General features: G+C 36.1%; 1 pseudogene; it reads left to right on the top strand.

Annotated features, from left to right (window-relative positions):
* Positions 1 to 227: 227 nt before the first annotated feature.
* LOC102438441 lies at positions 228 to 14,090 on the top strand (annotated as a pseudogene).
* The last annotated feature ends 9,527 nt before the right edge of the window (positions 14,091 to 23,617 follow it).

Raw genomic sequence — 23,617 nt, 5'->3', positions numbered from 1 at the left:
TCTTATCAGGAGGGGGCTTTGGGAAGTGTGTCATAGAGATAGAGTTCAGGCTCATTCCTAATCATCTATGGAAAAGTTAGAGTTGGCTTCTACATTCAGTCTCTAATGCTACTTAAGCATAGCCAAGGGTAGGTTCCCACTAAGGCATGACCTTTTAGGGATGACTGAGAAGGCAGGGATCCTTGAGAGATTATTTGGGATGACCACAGTGCTCGGAGTCCTAAGGAATGGCGGAGAGCGCCCAGGGATGGCAAGGAAAGGTGGTGTCGGAGAGCCAGGGTCAGTGCTGTGTCCTGAGAAGCTATCGCTCTGGTTGCCTTTTTTGTGGCCTTTCCTACCTAAGCCAGATTCTTTCCCTTCCTGTGATCTTCCTGATGCCTTTCGGTAAGTTCCTCTTAAGTTAATCAGAGACAATTTCTTTGTTTTGCAAACTGGAATCCTGATGAGTAGAGTTGATATAAAACAACCTTAACTAGGTTAGTAGAAGAGAAACTATGGAAACTCCTTTATGAAATTCCTTGAGGTGTGTTTGTTGCAGCCTGAAATGGGACAGTGAAAAGACATATTCCATAACTCAACAGAAAGTAAGCAGCGTGTCAAGCAGTGAGAGACCCATTCAGGCATATTTAGGAAAGGGTCACATGCGATGTCTATGAATTCATGAGAAGACTGACAAAGAGATTTACTCAGTGACTTCACTGTGCCACTGAGAGTGTTTTATGGAAAGATTAATGGCTGTAATTAATTTCTAACTTTTGCCCTTTTCTGTGTACATTTGGGAACAAATTCTAATTGATAAAGTGGGATTGATTCTACAATAACTCACCAACTTTACAGGAATTAATACAGATAAATATAATTCTAAATTGTAAATGCATACGTGAGACTTTTTTCTTACTTTGCTGCTTTAGCATTCTTGGTTTTATTATGTAAGAAGAAATTAAAAATAATTTACAAATAGTGAATTAACAAATATTTTATTTCATAATAAGCAAACATACATTTTGCCCTGTTTATTGAAAAATGAATCTCTAAATATCACCTAGAAAACCAAATAAGGAATCAGTAGAAGGAAGCCAGTTGTATTGTTTTTATAATAAGGGCCTTAAAGTCAATAATAGCTTTTTAGAACTCTCAAAAAGCTTGATTTTTAAAAATGGATCGAAATTCTTAAGTTGTATTTGGTCTCTTTCTCAGCGCTCTGGGGCCTTAGTTCTGCAGCGACATCTTATGGAATTGCTTAGCTTGCACAATCATTGAATACTGTCTGGCAGAAGGGATCATTGTTCTAACAGATTTGATGCAAATAGGATTCCTGCTTGTGCTTCGAATGTGGAAGATGCCACACAGCCTTTTTTTTCTTTTTCTTTCTTCTCTTTGTTGCTTATATAAAATTTCCTTATCATGGCAACTGTGTGTGATTTTTAAAACATTCTAAAATATGCATTGAGAGCTGAAATTCTCAGTATATATTTCCAAGCTAGGCTAGAAAGGGAGAAAGAAGCTGTTGAATAGTGAAATGAGACAGCAGTAAAAGATCACAGTGCAGCTGGGTTTGTTGGCAAGAGTTTCCACTTAAAATCTGCAGCGGTGCAAATGCCTCTATTATTATTGACACTTCACTGATTGCGATCACTAGAGGTGACAAAAAAAGGAAATTGAAGTATTTGAAACTCAGAAAAATAAACTGTGAAATTCCCTTTAGTACATAAATCTAGCCATTACCTCTTCCAGGCATTTTTTTTAAACAGAAAAACATACAGTTTTAAACTCTCAAAGAGGAAAAGTGGTTCTCGTTTCATATTTTTATGATTAGATTTACATTCCTAAAGGAGACTAGATTTGAAATCCAGTTTATAACATCTATTCACAATGGCTTCTAAATCATCTCTAAGTTAGTCATTTTTATTTTCATGTTGTTTAGCATTTACTATTAGACATGTTAATGGAGAAAAAATGTACTTGGAGGAAGAAGCCTTGGATAGAGTAAGATTTCACTTCATATTGTTTAGAATATGTAAAAAAATGAAGTTTATTGTAAGAGTACAAACTCATATGTAATTTCCACGTGGATACAGAAAGTGAGGCCATAATGAAGAGGAACAATTATAAAATGCATGACACTGGAAATTCTATTAAATCTTGATCAGTCAGTGAATGAAGCAATACTTTTATCAACTACTACATTCTACCTGAACAAGTAGAGGAAATTCCAGTATGTTTCTCAGAGCACACAGAAGCTCTTCTATGCCATTATAATCACTTGTGAGTAAAGATCATGGAGAATCTTTGTCCAATAGATTGCTCTTGCCCACATATGAAAATTTTCAGTGCTCATGGATAATTATAATTGCTTCTTAAGGACCCGGGACATTTTCATGTGTACTGTAAGCACTCTGAAAATAATTAGATTTTTCAAGAACCGTGTGCCCAGTGACAAGACAAATCTCTGAGATTCTACATTTCAGAAATTTTCTGGAGAATGAAAATTGCATGCCTAAATTTTCCAGGTCCATCAATTAGAGAAAAAAATGTGACCCTATGACTTAAAATTGTATGCTGCATTCTGACATAGATAATACATTCTCTTAGAGAATGGTTTGCGCCTTATACATAGCTATGCCCAATAAATAAGGTGTATTTACTTTAATGTAACATTGGTAGAATTTCTAGAAACAGAAAAGCTCAAAGTTGGATTGTGCTTGTTGGTGGTAGAAAATATGATGACTTTGATGTAAGTTCTGTGATCTTGAGGGAACAATTATTCGCTCATCCAAATGGATAAGTGGAGAAAGCAGCTAGCAATGTGAAACTGAAGGTAGGGTATATGTGAGACAACAGTTATATAGATTTGAGAATACCTCAAAGAGAATGTTAGGTGAAGTGTACTGTGGTTAATTCTTGAAGAATATATTAGAGAAAGAGATGAGTACACACCCATAGCCCAAAATAGTGGACTACGATAGACATGCAATGTTTGGGTCAAAATGCCATATAAATCTCCTTTGTGAAAGTATCACACCATTAGTTCATTAGTGTGAAGATAAGCTTTCTCCAACTTGAATTAGACTAAATATCTTACAGAAAAGTGGACCTAACCCTGAAATGTAAGGGTATCTAATAGGAGGAATAGAAGCTGATGAATACTTAAGGGCAAAGTCACATCTTAGAGAAAGTATAGAGAAAATGAAGCCAAATTATAAAAACATGCTGAGTATATGATACCAAATGGGCAGATGTCTCCAACATAAACATTATAGACCTTAAAGATCTATAGATGTTTAAATTTGAAATTTTAAGATATAAATTATTTCATTTAAGCATATAATCGTGGATAACTAAAAATTTTTGACCACCTACGATTATAAAAATCATAAGGAAAACAAATTTGTTTAAGATGGCAGATGGGGAATGTGGAAAGGAGGTATATCATCACTTGCATAAAAATAAGGCTTTACCACTAGATTCCTTTTTAGGGTACAGCTAGGATGGGACATTTAGTTTCATCTATTTTTCTGAGAAGTAACATAAGATTGAATCAAGTGGAAGGAAATGACAGCTTTTTCTAGGCCAAAATATTTTTTTAAAACAAGCAGGAAGGCAACTGGAAGCAACACATATAAACTGATGGGTTCCAACATTCTGTTTCTAATTGGCTAATTTCATATTAACAGTTTTACATCTTTTCTTCTGATGTGAATCATCATGGGGGAAGAAAACAAGGCAAATGATTTCCTGGCTGAGAAAAACATCTTTGCTTCATTATATAATTTTAATTTGCTCTGGTTTCTATTCTGAACGCTGAGAACTCAATAGAGAAAATGTTGCTTTTTAACACATAACTATGTGCATTTACATAACTATGAACATTTAAAATGTTAGAAAGCCAACTTCCACTACATCCATTTGTCAAATCCTGCTTCCCTATGTCTTTCAAAGCTGAAATCTCGGATGCCTATCAAATGCAGACTCAGTCCTACCAATCATTGAGGTGGTCTGCTCCAAGGAACAGCCTTGCCTATATGGCTCAGTGGTTGAACATTGACCTATGAACTAGGAGGTCAGGGTTTGATCCCCAGTCAGAGCTCATGCCCAGGTTGTGGGCTCCATCCCCAGTGTGGGGCATGCAGGAGGCAGCCTATCGATGATTCTCTCTCATCATTGATGTTTTTATTTTTCTCTCCCTCTCCTTTCCTTTCTCTGAAATCAATGAAAATATATATTTTTTAAAAAATGTAAGCACAATCTCACCTCAGAAGGGCCTAGAAATAAATAGCTTTGCCGCTAAAGTCATAGCATTTATCTAATTAGGTAGGAGTAAGCTACGAGTACTTGTGAAATGGCTGATACTAATATTAAAACAAACTGTAATAAGAGCTGCCTTTAATAAGTATTTATAATATGTGGATATTAAAAAAAATCTTCCTTACCGATGGGGCTGGGAGAACAAAAAGTTATGGATAAAAGTCCTTGAAATTTTAAATTGGTCTCATGAGTACTAGATGCTGGGAATAAGGGAGAACTGGAAACAGATCAGTCTTCACAGGGACTAACCCTCTAATTCCAGTTACTTAATCCTTTACTTGATTAGCGTGATTATGGCCCTCAGGCTAACAGTCTGGCAAAAGCAAATTTAATTAAACTTCTGAGAAAGATAACATCATACAGAACCTCCAATTGTCTCTATGATTTTACATTTACAGTGACTGTCACCCAATAGAAACTAGCCAAGCATAGGTAAGAAGAAAATATTCAAATTGAATAATGGGGGAGGGAGGAGAACTAAAATACTATAACATACAGCAAGAAAAAAAGTTATCATACTTAAGAATAAAAGAAGTATGACTCTGAAAACTACTTTATTCAACATTTTTTTTCTGAGCCCTATAGCCAGTACAGTAAGAATAAAAATGAGGACTCATTAAGAAGTTATAAAGCTGTCATTTTCAGATGATATAGGAACATCCATAGAAAACACAAAAAAGCCCTAGCTGGTTTGGCTTGGTGGGTAGAGTGTTGGCCTGTGAAATGAAGGGTCCCAGGTTCAATTCCGGTCAAGGGCACATGCCTGGGTTGCAGGCAGGATCCCCAGTAGAGGGATGCAGGAGGCAGCCAATCAATGATTCTCTCTCATCACTGATGTTCTTATCTCTCTCTCTTCCTCTCTGAAATCAACAATATATATATTTTTTTAAAAACACAAAAGAACCTATTAGTAAGGTATTAGAATTAATACATACATTATAACAGACATTGATTGCATGGGCAATAAAAGAAAACAGCAATAAGTAAAAAAAACACAATAAGTTAAATTAGTTACCTTCACAATATCATAAAAACATTAAATATTTAGGTATAAAATTAACCATAAATATGTCCCACCTCTACATGGAAAATATTTAAACAATAATGAGAGAATTTTTTAAAAACCTTAATTGGACACTTATAATCATAGATTAGAGAAGTCAATTTTGAAGATGTTAATTTTTCACAACCTGATCTATGGGCTCAATGTAATACTGATAATAAGTCCAGCAATCTATCCATCTATCTATCTATCTATCTATTTATCTATCTATCTATCTAGGGAGCCAGGGTCCATAATGTCCAAAATGACCGAAGGCTTAACTGAATGCCAGTCTGTGTGCACAGCAGGCTCTGGTGGGTGGGGACTGGCAGCAGGCTGAACTGCTGACCTCTGGGAGAGAGAGAGAGGCGGGGCTGCTGGCGAGGCCAAGCCTCTCTCTTTCAGAGAGGTCAGCAGTTCAGCCTGCTCTCCAGCAGTCACAGCCTCACCTCTCTGATCAGGCCTGGAGATAGGCCCAGAGACGCTGACTGGAATAGAAACCAGCCAATCAGAACCAAATCTGGGTGAACTTTGAGGAGTCAATGGCTGCCTAGGAGGTGGAGCTTTTGACGCTGACTGGCATAGAAACTGACCAATCAGAACCTAATCTGGGTAAACTGAGAAGGCAGAACCTAAGGGGGGAGCTTAGGAGGGGTTTTAAAGGTAATAGCTGTTTGGTGTAAGGTGTAAGAAAGTGGTTCAATTTTTTAATAACCGGTTTGGCAGTATAGTGCATATGGCTGTCTATCAGTCCAGATATAGGGATTATGTGTTTTTGTCTGCGAAGAGCAGCTCCTCCTGCTGAAAAAGGCTCCCCCCCCTCACCATTTAAGCAATCCTATCCTATATAATCTATCTATACTAATAAAAGGATAATATGCTAATTAGACCAGGTCAACCAGCCATCTTCCGGAAGTCTGACTTCCTTCTAGACAAAGCCATGGTGGTGGGGGCAGAGGCAGTTAGGGGCGATCAGGCTGGCAGGAAAGGGCCCTGGGATTGGGCCTAAACTGGCAGTCGGACAACCCCCAAGGGGTCCCCAATTGGAGAGGGTGCAGGCTGGACTGAAGGAACCTCCCGTGCACAAATTTCGTGCACTGGGCCACTAGTTTTTAAATAAAAATCAGTTTTGATTTATTTTTTTCTAAAAATGTAAAGTATAATAGGCCCAGGATAAACTGAAAGTATAAAATATGAGAACTTAGTCTGCTAGATCTCAAGACTTCTTAAGTATACACCGTAAAGCAGATTATTTAACAATCACATGATTGGCATTTGGGGTTGAATAATTTTTGTTTTGGGAGGCTGCCTTTTGACTTAGAGAATGTTTTTTCAGATCCCTATCTTCAACCCACTATAGGTCAGTAGCAACCACCCTCTCCAGTTGCCTCCTATACAAATATCAATAGACATTCCCACATGTCCCTGGTGGGTGGCGGGGTATCTTCCTTGTTAAGAACCACTGCCTTAGAAACTGCATGTGTTTATGCAACAAAAGCCATGTATAGGAATGTTCAGAACATTTTTGTTTATATTTAGTGCTAACATTAGCCAAACACTGTAAGCAATTCAAAAATCTATAAACATTACAAGGCAAACATCACCAATAAATAATCTCCATATCCAGAGAAAACAAATGCTAACTTTTTAGTATGTATTCTTTTCATCTTTTTAATATTTATTTTTCCAGTTTTTACAAAATTGGACTCATTATAATTTGCATTTTGTTTTTTCTTTCACTTAAATTAAATTTATGAACATTTCCTGCACAGTTTTCAATATTAAAGTCAACTGAAATGAAATGTTTTTTTCCCCATTTCTTGAACAATTCTTTATGGGATATCTTACCACATCATAGAAAATGGTCTTCTTTTTTCTAGAATAAAGAGAAAAGAGTTGAAGCCAATTGCAGTGATTTTAGAAGAGCAGTCTTGTAGTTCTCTCAAGTTACCAGAATCTTTATGTTCTGTTTTATATTTCATTGAAGAAATAAGGGATTTTTCTTTAATAAGAAAACCATTAAAAATGCAGATTTCCGTTCTCTAGTCCAGCGATTTTCACCCGGTGTGCTGTAAGAATTTTTAAGACATGCAATACCTGGCTATTTAGTCAGGGGCACTGACCTCTTTTTTTCCCTTAGATTGTCAAATAAAAAAATGACAACACAACAATAGTCTTCTGGTGTGAATCAAAATTATACCTATTTTTTGTTGTTGTCATATCAGCAAAAGATATAGTTTTTGGTGTGCTGCAGAATTTTAGTAATTAGTTTATGTGTGCCATGTGATGAAAATGGTTGAAAATCGCTGTTATATAGCAAAATGAAAAAAAAGAAAAATTAAAATTTATAGTTGCATCACTGATTACTAATGTCTATATTCTTGCAGTGCTGTTTCTTATTCAAACAGATAAATTATGAGGACTCTCATCAATGTAGAATGAATCTGTAATTTAGAAGAATACAGGCTAATGGAATGAAATACAATGCTAAGTTATAAAATTTCACAATGAAGTTCTCTGGCAAAAACTACCCAGTTATTTTTAGTAATACACATTTAAACATTCATTTATATAACTCAGTTTCTCAAAAACTGATGTGCAAATCTTAAAGGGCATTAAAGACATATAGTAAAAATCCTTTACCTTGAAATAAAATAAATTGTATCTTAAATAAATGATCCATTGGCTAGATGACCACTTTCTTTCAATTGTTCAGATGACTCATTTTGAACAGTGCTAGAGTACATAGCTAAAAATGAGCAAAACTTATTTTATATAATCATACCCCTCTTTTCAGATCTGTTTCCCAGTGCTTTATTTTATTTTATTTTATTTTTTTGTATGAGTTTATAGATGGAGAGAGAAAGTGACTCAAAAGTTTTTCAACCCAGTGTTGTATATATTCTGGGAACCAGACACATGCGCTTCTATGGCCCTAGGGATAGTGTAAATAATGACAATGACTTTCAAAGGCAGGAGGATGGGAAGTTTTATGGCTACATGACCTTCCCTGTGTGGTATGAATCAAGCAAAAGCCCAAGTAGAGTTAGAAAGTTTCACAAAGATTTTAGAAGCCACATTTCCTCTCCAAATTGTAATCCCCTTCTACTGTGACCACCTTGAGTAAGGTGAAGTGAAGGGAACGTCACTTGAAAGACCATGAAAAATCACCTTTCTCTATTTTTATCTTTGATTCTCATGCCTCTCACCCTTTTTTACATTGGAATTTTACATACTTTGGCATCTGGATTTACAGAAATCATGACAAGTAGATTCCTCCCTCAAGTCTAGCCTCTAGTGGGAATACTAAGGACCCACTAAATGTAACATTCAAATAGGGGAACATATAAAATTACATCTTCACTAGGTAAAGCAATGCAGACGGACGAGATAACCTTGTCCATTGCAGAATAAGATGGAGCTGAACTATTGTTTGATTTTGGAATATCTATAGTTGGATTATAGATGCTTATCTGATGAACCAAGAATGCACTCTCTATTATTCCAAGGCCATCGAAAGTATTATAATGAAAATAACTACTTGTCAACATAGTGCTATTGTAGACCTGTACAACATAGTGTAAAGAAAAAGCACTGAGATAAAGTGGAAGAAAAAAGTTTACTATCAACCTATCATTATGCAGGCTGTATGACCTGGAAAAATCACTTAATCTTTATGAACTATAATTATCTCATAAAATGAAGCCAGGGAAAGAACTGGGTAAATTTTGGGATCTAAAGCTCAAAATCTTGCCAATTCTCCTTTTCCTCAAGTTGCATTCTATTTTATACTTTCTTTTTTTCCCACCAATTTACCTGAGACTTTTTACATATAATGGGGAGGGAGAAAGTAAACACAAAATTTCTAGCAATATGTTAAATATTATGATAGAGGTTTAGAGAGGATGCTACTATCATCAACAAGCGTCTTCATTGTATGCATTATATTTTCTAAATTATTGTAATTAAAAGTAGTGGTATGAATGTGGATATTTAATAGCAGGAAGAGTTCAGGCAAATAGCAATGAGAATGGACTTGAAGACAACCACAAAGGACATCCTGGGGTAAAGCTGACACATGCAACCCTGAATGTGAGCCATGAGCTACCATCATAACTTTTTGCCAGAATGATTAAGACCCGCCAGTACTGGTGAGCCCAGTAACTACTCTGTATAATGTGACCAAAGGCAGTGCTAAGTACAAAGAAGGTGATAGGCAAATACCCATCAACTGTGCAAAATAACTATTGACTGTACCAAATAGCAGTATCCTCGATTTTGTGTGAGACTAAGAATTCCATTGTGTTTAAATTCCTGTAACTCATTACTCAGGTGGAAAAGCATAACTTATGCCAAAACAAAGTGGCTCACCATTTCACCTCTTCTTCATTAGTTATTAGTTGTCTAGAGATAATGTTACTAATCATATTATTATCATATAGTAAATAATTTCAGGTACAAGTCAATCATCTGATACGTAAGCACTTTAAATATCCTATCATTGATACCTCATCGAGTTTCTCTTGCATCATCTCTCCCCTGGAAACTTTGCTAGTTTGTTTGCTTATTGGTTTTGCTTGATAACATAGACAGTGGGTTTTAATAAATAGAGTTTGGGCTTATCATATGACTCTACCCTTATCAATTGAGCATGTTGTTTGATCAATATGTGCTTCAGTTTCTCCATCGACAAAGAAGGAACAGTGGCCTCAAAAATTAGAAATGTTTTGCCACTCACATGTGGAATCTAATGAACAAAATAAACTGGTGAACAAAATAGATTCAGAGTCATAGAAGCATGGAACAGACCATGGCATCTCAGAGGAAAGGAGGGGGAGGTAGAGTGGGTGGGAAGAGATCAGTCAAAGAACTTGTATGCATATATGCATAACCCATGGACACAGACAATCGGGTGGTGAAGGCCTGGGGCAGGGAGTGGAAGCAGGTTAGAAAAGGTCAATGGGGAAAAAAGGGGGACATAAGCAATACTTTTAACAATAAGGATTTTTTTAAAAAGATGAGGCTTTCAATGTGTGCATGGTTCATAGTAAGCGTCAAGTAGATAGATGCTAAGAACTATAACTCAGGTTTTTCTGAAAGACATTTTTATAGGGATTTTTAAAATGGGGCTTACCGAAATTGTTTGCATATGTTAACATTTAGTGTTTCTTAGGTTTAATTTATTTCTGCAACATAAACAATTGTTACAACAAAGAAAAAAATCCTTAGGAGCCTACCTCTTGGCTTGTTGTGGACACACACACAGAAATCACTCCTCTACCTTAGGAGAGCTGGCGGAGATTAATGAGCTGTTTCTTTGGGTTCAAGTTTTCCACATGCACTGAGTCCACTATGGTGATGTAATTAATTTCACAACACCAGGGTTTTGTCATCCCACATTCCCGGGCCACGCAACTATGATAAGTATGCTTTAATTAAACCTCAAAACGTGCCACTGTTGTTACCGGGTGCAGCTGGAGCACAGACAAACCTCTGTGGACCACAATCATTTTAATATGCAGCTGGGGAAGCTGAATAATAGAGCATTTACATGAAAGCCGCCTGAGTTGGTGTGCTAAGTTCTTAAAACTTTTAATAAATACGTATATATAAAGAAACAAAAACAATGTGGGGTGTTAATGAGCTTGTGTTTCTGGTTATAACTCGCAGAGAGCAATGAGGTCTGCCCCCAGGGTTAAGGAGCCGGAGGGCCTTCCTTAGTGATTCTCCTGGGCTCCCAGCTTTAGACCTGGCAAGCTCCTAGGGTGTTGCTTTCCTCTGAATACGGCTGAGAACGATCTTTCTCTTAGGACTTGGGGACAAAAAAGCAGACTAAATAGAATTGCTTTGATTTGATGTGCATGATTCCAGCTCGATAAACATAGGAAGTGTGTATAGTCTGCATCTGGCTGAAACTGTTTCAGTGGTTGTTTTAATCGTGGTTCAGTAACAAAGCGAATAGATATTCCAGGGTTCACAGTAATGAATGTAGTTGTCTTGTCCTTTATTCAGCATTCAGTTCAAATCTCTACTGGTGACTTGATAAAAAATTAGGTTGAAATAATGTAAGTCGGTGCAATTTGTAAGACTCCCATCCTCAGCGTTTATGTCTTATACATTCTTAGATAAACTACCAACTACCCCTTGTCCTCAGTTTCTCTTATTTAATAGGAGTAACTGTCATATTTATCTCATAGACTTGTTCTGAAGATGAAAATAAATAATAAAACGTTCTTAGTAATGTGGGAAGCATGGAACAAGCCTTCTGTTAGTGGTAGCGATGAGCATTTAAAGGGTAACTAATTGTGAGAGTGGTGACTGGGCATAAACCTAAGATGAACTACATAAACCTTTTTTGTAACAACCCAATATATTAAGAAAATGGTAAATGTGTTCAAAGATCATATCTATATCCCTGATACTCTGGAGAAAGATAAGATGAAGGGTAGCTTTTTCTCTATCATCACACACCTGTTCCCTTGCCTCAGAGCAGTGTTCCTAGATGGAGGCAGTGAATTCTAGGCTCCGTTAGGGGAAGGATGCTGGAAAGGAAAAGCGACAGATACGCAGCCACTGGCTTTTAGGTAGGAGGAACACAGTTTGTTAATAGCAGAAATATGGGAGGATATGTTTCGGTTGCTTCTGAAAGCCCCGGGGAAAATATTAGACTTCTGCAGGCCTGTGAAGAGTAGGGATCTGTGGTCCCTCTGTGAGAGATGAAAACTAGGAACAGTGTCTTCTATCTCAGACAAAAACACTTCTGGCCACACTGGCTATGTGCACAGAAGAACCATTTTCTGCCAGGGCTGTGAAGTTTGGGCATGGAGCATAACAGAGGTGAGTGAAGTGAAGACAAGTTTGTCTTTCTAAACTTTCTGGATTTCATATTACCATAACTGTAAAGGAACCCTTAAAATAACTTAGAGGAAGCCTGGGACAATCAAAGCAAGAAAAATAATTGGAGCCAACTCTGCTCCCAAAATAAATTAGACTCAGGATTTTTTATTCTGCAACAAATATTCAGGATCCCAGAAGAGAAACGTAAAAGCTTACAGCAGGGAATGATAACAATAATGGTAGCTGCTTCCTACTATTTGAGTTTCCAATTTCCTGAATTTTTTGGATCAAGGATGAGCTCAGTAGAATGAACAAGAATTAGTCTTTATTTAGTTGATATTAAACCAAAGATAGTTATACTCCAAATTATTAAATGGCAACTAAATACTTCTCCAGATTTAAAAAAAAATCATTTACTCCTGGGCTTAATATTCTGGGTTTCATTAAATTATTTTTGAATGAAGGAAACTTTCCAAGTGAACCTTCTCTTGTATAAAAGAAGTGAAATTATTTTCCATGTACACAGCTCTTAGATATTCTCGAGAGACTCTCATTCCTACAGGCCTAAGAGCTTCCATGTGGAAATTGTTGTGTTGGTGGAAATCTGGCTCAAAATAAAGACTTGGTCAGTTGCGCACATGCCTTCTCCATGGTTAAGAGAGGGAATTGTGATATAGACACTGGAACAGAGGTCACTTTTTAATTCAGCTTCCATTGTTCACCAACAAGAGTAATACATTGAGATTTCAAATTCTGTTGTGTTCTGTATAGCTGTAGAAGCGTAGAACACATGAGAAATGTACTTCAACGTATATAAACCTGGCTTCTGTTCTCCCAACTTACTAATACCAGGCTATCATTTTTTTTAATTTCAGTTAATTGAGGAAAATAATAAATAAGATTTGAGAATAGCATGAAAAACTCAAAACACCAAAAGTACAAAGTAGAAATGTTATCAAATGCAATAAAACATGGTATTACAATCTCAGTGCTTAGATTTATCTGAAGCTTAAACATAGCTGAGACATGACTTCAATTATTAGTAAAAATTTAGAAAGGTAAAATTAAGAAAGGAGAGGCAAAAGAATAAGCTGGAGAGTAAGATTAAGAGACATAGAAGTCTTTTTGGTGGCGCCTCGGAGGCTATCGGCTGCTCCAGGATGAAGCTCAGCATCTCTTTCCAGCCACTGGCTGCCAGAAACTCATTGAAGTGGATGATGAATGCAAACTTTGTATATTTTATGAGAAGTGTATGGCCACAGACTTTGCTGCTGATGCTCTGGGTGAAGACGAGAAGAGTTCTTATGTGGTTCAAATCAGTGGTAGGAACGACAAAGAAGGCTTCCCCATGAAGCAGGGTGTCTTGACCCACGGCCGAGTCCGCCTGCTGCTGAGTAAGGGGCACGCCTGCTATAGACCAAGGAGAAGTGGAGAGAGAAAACGCAAATCAGTTCAGGGTTGCATTGCGGATGCCAATCTCAGTGTTCTCAACTTGGTCATTGTATAAAATAGGGGGAGAAAGATATTCCTGGTCTCACTGATGCCCCTGTGCCTCATGGCGTGGGGCCCAAGAGAGCCAGCGGAATCCGCAAACTTTTCAATCTCTCTAAAGAAGATGATGTCCGCAAATACGTTGTGAGAAAGCCTCTAAAGAGAGAAGGTAAGAAACCTAGGACTAAAGTACCCAAGATTCAGAGTCTTGTTATCCACGTGTCCTGCAACACAGACACAGGCGTATTGCTCTGAACACGTATTAAGAAAAATAATAATGAGGCCGCAGAATATGCTAAACTTTTGGCTGAGAATGAAGGAGGCCAAAGAAAAATGCTAGGAACAGATTGCCAAGAGACATAGACTATCCTCTCTAAAAGCTTCTACCTCTAAGTCTGAGTCCAGTCAAAAATGAAATTTTGTAACTAACAATAAAAAAGAGCAAATAAAAAAAACAAGAGAGACATAGAAGACAGAACAAAGTGTAACATACATACAGGTGGGCTCCCAGATCAAAGTATGCCAGTAGTAGACATTCAAAATTTAGGTTATTTGTCTTTCTCTGTCTGACATTTCACTTAGCATAATACCTTATTGTCACAAATGGTAAGACTTGATTCTGTTTCATTGATGAGTAATGTTCCATTGCATATATGTACCACCTCCTTTTTATCCATTTGTCTATTGATGGATACCTAGCTTGCTTCTATATCTTGGATATTGTTAATAATGCTGCAATGAACATAGGGGTGCACGTATCTTTTTGAATTAGTGTTTTGGATATGTACCCAGAAGTGGAATTGCTGGGTCATATGGTAGTTATATTTAAAATTTTTGAGGACCCACCATACTGTTTTCCATAGTAGCTACACCAATTTATAATTCCCAGTGTTCCTTTTTCTCCACATCCCTGCCAACACTTGTTGTTTGTTGATTTATTGATGATAGCCATTCTGACAGGTGTGAGGTGATATCTCATTGTGGTCTTAATTTGCATTTCCCTGATGATTAGTGATTTTGAGCATCTTTTCATATGTCTGTCAGCCATCTGTGTTCCCTCTTTGGAGATATGTCTATTCAGGTCCCCAGTTCATTTTTTAATCAGATTTTTGTTGTTGTTGTTTTGATTTCCTTACATGTTTTGGATATTAACCCCTTCTCTGATGTATCATTGGCAAATATCTTTTCCATTCAGTAGGTTGTTTGTTTGTTTTTTCATTTTGTTGATAGCTATATAAATGTCTCATTACTATTGTTACACCTGACACTAATATAATATTATTTATCAGCTCTAATTGAAAAATAATTTTTAAATTATGTTAAATGAATAAATGAAGTAGAAAAGATATACAGTGAATTTCCAATTAACCAATCTTTGTTAAATGTTTATTTTACTTTACTACTAAGTGGCTCAAAGACATATGATGCAGTACTTTGATCACAAAAAAATCTTGTGATCAAACAAAATGCTACCATACTTAGAATGCTTTAATACTCCGCCTTTATACTTGTTGTAGAACAGTTTATATGACAAGTATACTCTTATATATTCTCCTATTTTGTGTCAATATCCTGCCTATTAATAGCATCTGCATGGAGTCTAAAATAAAAATATTGACAATCCATACAGTAGAAGTAAGAAATGTCATCCTAATAGGAAAGAGTTTCAGTTTTATTCAGGAGTGTTTTTAAAGTAAATTAGAGTTATTTAAATGAAGTAAATAAAACCATTGCATTTATTAGAGAAATGTTTATTCTCTGAAAAAGAACATGTCTAGTCCATTTTAAAACCAAATGCCCAAATGATACTCATGACTGATGTCTTTGATCCAGAATTTATTTCCTCATGAAGCATGCGATTCTTTTTTCTCCACTTCCAGATCAATAGGGCAATATGACGCTTCCAAACAGTACTTAATTTGTAATCAGGACTAATATATTGCAATAAAACCTTATTAAATAATCTCTGTCTTTCCCCCATTTCTGTTCCTTTTCCAAAGTATCTATAATAATAAAAGCATAATTAGACCGGACAGCCGAACGACTTTCCAGACATCATTCCAGACATCCTCCTGGACGAAGCTGCTGCAGCAGGGGCTGAGGCAGAGGTGGTTAGGGGCTAGCAGGCAGGCAGGCGAGCAATGAGGGGTGATCAGGCAGGCAGGCAGAGTGGTTAGGGGCAATGAGGCAAGCAGTTAGGAGCCAGCAGTCCCAGATTGCGAGAGGGATGTCCGACTGTCGGTTTAGGCCCAATCCCCGGGATCGGGCCTAAACCAGCAGTCGGACATCCCCTGAGGGGTCCCAGATTGCAAGAGGGTGCAGGCCAGGCTGAGAGACACCCCCCTCCCATGCACGCATTTCATGTACCAGGCCTCTAGTTATGTATGAAAAAGTGTATGCTCAGCTGGTTTTCTTAAACTCAATTTCTCAGGCAGAAAGACAAATTCATTCTCTCTCTCTCTCTCTCTTTCTCTCTCCCTCTCCCTCTCTCTCTTTTTGCCTCACTTTCTTATGACCTGACTCTACCTGCCTAAAAATAGATCAGAAAATATTTTTAAATTAACTTGTGGTATTTTATTTCTGGCTGCTTCAGGAAATGAATGATCAAGCCTGAAGGAAACTTAGCTTCTTCCTCTTCTTCCCTAATACCCTTAAGGGAAATCTTCACCACTGACTTTAAACTTCATTTTGAGATGAGCATCACCACTGACTTTAAACTTCATTTTGAGATGAGCATTCATCACCACTTGAATGTACCTGTCTCCTTTGTCCAATATCACTTCCAATTAAATACCGGTTATTGAAGACTCAACATGTACCAGGCACTTATGGATACTTTTTTTGACATGCTTATATATATATGCATGTCTTTTCATTTCCATTGCAATGCCTTATAAAACACTTCAGGGGTCCTTAAAATATTTTACCACAAGAAGAGATGGAGAATCAGAATATCAAGGAATTTAGAAATAAAATGCAGTTTTAAAAGAGAGCATAGCTTTCAACGAAATTCTCTCATTTTTACTAAGGAGAAAAATAGTGAAATAAATAACTTAAGTGAAATAACATTATCAAAAGATATTAAAGTATATCAGGATTTTCTATAATCAATCTTGGATATGAAATCCTTCCTGATATTAATCTCTGCATCCATTGGGTTCTTTCTGTTTTTGATACATATTTTTATTGTTTTTTGCATTCACTTATTCTTCCAACCAACCTCTAAGGACCTCTACTGTACCAGTATTGTTCTAGGCTCTGGGGCTACAATGCTGGGAAAAAGTAAATATTCCTTATCATCTGGAGTTTATATTCTGGTAAGGAAGACAGATAGTAACAAAATATATTAATTAATTGTATAGAAGAAGAGGCAGTTGGCCATGAGCTCTATCAGCATAAACTTCAGCCCCTCACTTACATACACCCATTCCAAGAAATGGGAGGGGCACCAGTAGTAATTTACTCAGTCATATCATTTTGTAATATTTTCCAGTTAAGCCATTCTCATGACAATAGATTAAGATTGTTACATCTTTCTGCTTCAACTTTCCTTACCTATAACACTTTTTATTGTCTTGGTTAGAGTTTGAGTCTGCAGGCATTCTTTGCTTCCAACAAAGGGGAGTTGAGTAAAGGATAATTTACAAATACAAATTTCTACTCATCATACAAATTATTTTAGATAGTAAGGTACAAGTGTATTTAAAGATACAGTGCATCTCTGTCTCTGGATCTGTTTTTGTTCATTAGTTTATGTTGTTTAATATATTCCACAAATGAGTGAGATCATGTGATATTTATCTTTCTCTGACTGGCTTATTTTGCTTAGAATAATGCTCTCTAGTTCCATCCACGCTTGAGAGAGACCACACTGAAGAGTTCTCAATGCAATTTAACATCATAAATAAAATCAGGTTCTGTTTTGGGTCAAAAACAGTTTCTCCTTGCAAGATTGTCTTACCATGTACTTTGTTGCTATCTGCTGATATTACAATTTTAAAACTAATACTAGAGGCCCGGTGCACAAATTTGTGCACGGGTGGGGTCCCTTGGCCTGACCAGAGATCGAGGCCTATGGGGGCGGGCAGCCAGATGGGGGGAGGGACTGTGGGAGGTTGGCCAGCTAGGGTGAGGAGCTGTGGGAGTGCAGTGACCACCAGGGGGCAGCTCCTGAGTTGAGCATCTTTCCCCTGGTGGTCAATGCACATCATAGCAACTGGTCGACTGGTTGTTCCAGTCATTCAGTTGTAATGGTCACTTAGGCTTTTGTATATATAGATGTCTACATATATGGCTTATATTTATTTTAAGCCAACTTTTATTTTTAGTAGAAAATTGAATTTATGATATCAACATCCAAGTTAGAGACACAGGGAAAATCATAGTAATATGCAAATTTTTAAAACATTACATAAAATATTTTAGCTTATCAAAAGCATGGGAGTCTGGAAATTATACTAGTAGTCTTATTTGTGACCTTTAAAGCACTATGACAAGTAAAATGAGAATAAGGTGGTCCCATTAGTAAATTAGAAAGACAAAATTGAGCAGATGCTTAAATAAGCTGCAAAAAACAACAACCCCAAAACATGTATTCTTAGGAAGACCTTGGTCAACAGGTTCATATACCAAGAAAGGATAGATGTAACTCCAAGTTATTGACTTATATTGTTTTTTTTTTGTTGTTGTTGTTTTGTTGTTTTTTGTGTTGTTTTTTTAATCCTCACCCTAGGATATGCTTAGAGAAAAAGAATGAAACATGGATGTGAGAGAGAAGCCTTCCACAGGCACCCCCTTTGGTGCACAGGACAACACTCAACCGAGTCACTCTGGCAGGGCTTGACTTAGGGTGTTTCTGTTCTAGCTTATTCATGAGTTGAGATATGTTGCATATACATATTTGCTGTTTTCTTTTTTGCTTGTGTGTGTGTGTGTTTCATCATAGCTGGTTTCACATTTACCTCTTTTCTTATTTTACTTTTTCTTAGACAAGTTTCTCTAAACACTTTCCTTTCCAAATAACAATTGCCAGGATTAGAGAATTAAAACTCAAACTTTTATTTTTGTCCTAAGGTTGAAGGAATTGGGTCTATATCAAATAGGTCCTTAATTCAAATTTATGAACCAAAATACAAACATCCAATGCAGGCTATAAAAGATTCCAAATTAAGTGTTCTTAGGAGCAAAGGAGCCGACAATAACCAATCCCATCCATTAATGACAAGAAATTGTTTCATAGCCTCTAGGATTTATTGAATAATTTCCAGTCTCATTTGAATTTAAAATACCCCAAAAAAGTTTGGTCATAATAGTTTAGCAACTACAGTATGCTGAGTAGTACATGTTAAAGTTTTATAAATATCACATTACATCTTTTAATAGTTTAAAATACTGCAAATTATTTATTACACCTCTATTTTACAGGTGAGAAAAGTAAACATATAAATAGCAAGTGTTTTGTTCAGGTTCACATATGAGTAGGTGACAGAATGCAAACCCACAGCTGTTTGATTTCACAGTCATAAACTTCTCACTGGGCCAGGTTACCATAAAACTTTTACAAAATACTATGGGAACACTTTTTGGTTTTGATTTTTGAAACATCTATATTAAGAACTTGATTTGGGGTTTTGGCAAGATTTTGAGATTAAGATGCAAATACAGTCAAGATGATTTATGGGGCGTGTGGTATTTTTTTTTCTTTCCCCCAAAACCTAGATGATATTTGTTCTCTAGTTTAGGGGAAATTTCAAACACAGAGTAGTTTATACTTCTAGAAACAAACTCTTGTTGTAGTTGCTCTAATTATCAGCTGAAATTATAGCTTTGGAAGACACGGAATCTGTTAGTCCTCTTCTCCCTGGATGTTCTTACCAATAACCTAGTCTGCATCCACCACCGCACAGCCGTATGTTGTTGCTTAGTCTATTATTGAGCTCTTGATTGAGAAGCCTCACGGGACTGTGAACAGCAAAGGAAAGAGAAAATAATTAGTAGTAATAATACTAAGATTGGACTAGAAAGGCCGAATCAGCAGATATCAGAACCATATTTCACATTCTCCTACGCCAGCAGCAAGGGAACTAATTACATGGCAGACATTGTGGACTTCAGGTACATTTTTCATTTCACCTCAGTTGAAGTTAAGTCTTCTAAAGAATTTACTATATAAAACGATGTTTTTGCTGCCAAGATGCTCTAATATATATGCCAAAAATGTAATAGACTTTCCATGTAATAAAAATTCCCAAAGTTATTAAATTACTTCTTTCTTTTCCACTAAAAAGGGACTCATTCTCAATCTATGCATTACAACATGTTTGTTCATTGCAATGCTATAGGGTGTACCTTGTCCAGGTAGTTGTACATTTCAATGAGACTTATTTTCTGAACTTTGAAGTGTAGAAAAGTATCAAGTTCATATTGTATAATGCACTGTTTGCATTTTTAAAATATTTAAAAGGAAAAGCTTTTCCAAAATATATAAAATGATAGTATCGATGACTATCACTTTCTCATTTTTTAAGTGATATGCTAATTCAATGCAAATTCAATATCTATATACTTATTTACTTTTTTCCATTTTAAAGATATATTTTTGAAATCTTACTCAACCTAAGATGTTCATTGAATACACACTATATACAGGAATCTAAAATAGCCAGTAAATGGGGTTATATAGAGTTGCTTTTTTGGGAAGGGTATTATTCATCCTCATGAATAATTTATTCCATTTATCTCCTTTCTTTCTTTCTTCTTTCTTTCTTTCTTCCTTTCTTCCTTCCTTTCTTTCTTTCTTTCTTTCTTTCTTTCTTTCTTTCTTTCTTTCTTCTTTCTTTCTTTCTTTCTTTCTTTCTTTCTTTCTTTCTTTCTTTCTTTCTTTCTTTCTTTCTTTCTTTTTTTCCAGAGTGGAAGGGAAGGAGGATGGAAGAGAGAAACATCAGAAACATCGATGCAAGACACATCGATTGGTTGCCTCCCGCCCTCGCCCAGACCGGGGTGGGGCTCAAACCCACAACCCAGATATGTAGGTGCCCTTGACCAGGAATTGAACCCCAGAACACTTCCATGCACAGACTGACACTGTAACCATTGAGTCATAATTATATAAAAGTCAGGTATGGTTTCTGCCTTTACCAAAATTACATTCTAGATGATATTACTACCAGAATAAAACTTATACATTTCAAATAAATATCTAGAACTTATTAATTTATTGTGGAAGAGACCAGCTAGTGGTTCACTAAACCCTTCTTGTGTTTACCTTGCACAATCACCAGATCAATACTCCTCAGCCTCCTTTGTCTATAAATATGGAAATCCTGAATCTCTGCTCATAAAAGAGCAATCTGCTGACCAGAAACATACTTTTGATCTTTATGTGAGTAAAAAATTAGACTTCTACTGACTTAAGTCAGAAATTACAGAGCTTATGTCTTACTGCTCTGATGTTACTTTGAAATAATACAGATACAGGTGAGATGAGGTTATAAAAATCACTTTAAAAATATGTGGTATTGACTTCATAATAGATAAGACAGCCAGGAAATATATTAAAAGCTAAAGAGATAGAAAACCATCATCTTCAGTGATGCAACATTTATTAAAACTATTACCTGGCATGACAGTAAAAGACACCATCTAAAAGGCTTTAGATGTTAAAAAGAAGATAAAAAGGTATTATTTTTAAAATATTATGCCAGTAAATTTGAAATCTTTAAATAAAATGGACAAGCTCTATTTACCAAATCTGGCATAAATAGTACATTCAATTTTAACATGCATAGAGATAATGGAGCAGTTTGATCTTTAATTAAAAACATCACAAGAAGAAAAATCCAAGCCAAAATGACTTTATGAATAAATTCTACCAAGCATCCAAAGAGAAAAAAAATCTAATATTACATACATATTTCAGAGAAAAGAAAAAAATATATACTGCATCTCATTTCAGGAGACTACTATAATCATATCTTTGGTGGGGGAGGAGGGAATCTAGCAAGAAAAAAATAAATTATTAAGAAAAATAGATTTAAAAAGCCTTTAAAAATTAGCAAATCAAATACAGAATTACATTAAAACAATAAGAGAAGGCACCATAGAGTTAGCAGGGTAGTTATAAAACAGAAGGTGTACATGCTAGTAGAGAGGGTCAAAAAAAGCCAAAAGATAACATGCACATTTGGTTTCCATTCTAAACACCCAAACAATTTGCATATTAACAAAATAAAGGAAATACATAAGTGATCAAATCTATATCCTAACAATGACCTTTAAATTGTTCACACTCTATAAACATTTTTGAATGAATGAATGATTGAAAAAAATGAACAAAAAGTTAACAGTTTGATGTCTTATTCTGTTTGGGCTACTATAACACAATTCCACACACTGTGTGGCTTATAAACAATAGGCATTTCATCCTCATGACTGAGGAAGCTGGGAAATCTAAGACTCAGCTGATTCAGTGACTGGTGAGCACCCACTTCATGGTTCACACACTGCCATCTTCTCTTTGTATGGGCAGGAGGGGCAGGGGAATTCTGGAGTCTCTTTAGAAGGCCACTGATCTCATCATGAGGTTTCCATCCTCATGACCCAGTTACCTCCCAAAGACCCCACCTCCAAATACCATCACGTTAGGAATTTGAAACATATTAATTTTGGGGGGAACACAAACATACAGGTCAAACATGCAGTGATTGGTAATCAGGAAAGAAACAAGCCTAGACTGAAACATCTTAGGCTTATAAATTCATTTAAAGTGATGTTAAAATCTGATTCTATTGTTCAGAAAATAGAATTACAGTTACAGGAATCCTCCTATTTGCAATGACCTGAGGGTTTTCAGTGCATTTTGCCCTTTGACAAACATGTGGATTTAATGAGTAAGGTACAATAGAATTAACGTTTATCTTCTCAACCACGTGTCCTGGAATGCATAGTGTATGCAAATAAGATGCAACATTCTCATCCAAAATCTTCCTCGACAACTATGGTTTTACTGCTTACTAAACTTGCTTCTGCTGCTTGTAGAGTAAGAGCATACACATTAGGTGACCTTGTCCAAGAAATAAAAATGACAGATAAAAAGATATAAATATGAGCTACAGGACCAATACAGGAGAACAAAATGCTTGCAAGAGGTACCTTCGTAATAACATTTCATTTTGATAATTTTCACTTAGAACTGAGGACAAGGGCCTTTGTTCATTCCAGGAAATAAAGTTAGTAAGAGGAGTTCAGTTAAATGCTTCTTTTCAGAAATAAGGGTCAATAACTCATAATCTCCATTGGCTAGTTTTCTAGCCTGATATGGCACTGGGATTTTCTGGCAAGAGGATTGTCCTTATATTGAATTCTGTGGCACTTTCTTTTTTCGTACTATATATAGATATCTCTGAAATCTTTCTCCCATAAAAGTAACTCTATTTTTAAAAGGAAAATAGCAATATTCAGGAGGAATGTTTTATTTGAAGAAGGCATTGGAAGTTTTTAAAAGAAAAAATCTCTGTAAATACACATTCTTTGAAAGCATTTACACAATAAAATATAAATTAATTTGTATTGTCCTTGGAGATTTGCGGTTGTGGTGTGTATTAGAGGAGGATAAAAGAAAATACGTCAATTTGGCATAATGATAACAATAGAACCAAATTTAGATTCTAGTACTGTGTTGCTATTAATTCATTATCCTTGATGCAGAGAAAAAATACCCACCCAAAATGGCATCAGTTGTGCTAAAGCCCATGATACCAAACATAGATTTAACACATGAGCTATTGCTGTTTCAACCTTTCCCAGAAATGTAATATTAATCAACCAGTCCGCTGGAATTTTCTGATCAACAACAATGAGGTAATCTGTCATGCTGTCCAGCTCCACCCCTCCTCTATAAAAGAAGAAACAATCCACATGATAAAAACCCACTGTTTCCTCTCC

This window comes from Myotis lucifugus, unplaced genomic scaffold (assembly GCF_000147115.1).
Source record: "Myotis lucifugus unplaced genomic scaffold, Myoluc2.0 scaffold_267, whole genome shotgun sequence".
NCBI lineage: Eukaryota > Metazoa > Chordata > Mammalia > Chiroptera > Vespertilionidae > Myotis > Myotis lucifugus.
This window is presented reverse-complemented; position numbering and strand designations above follow the sequence as displayed.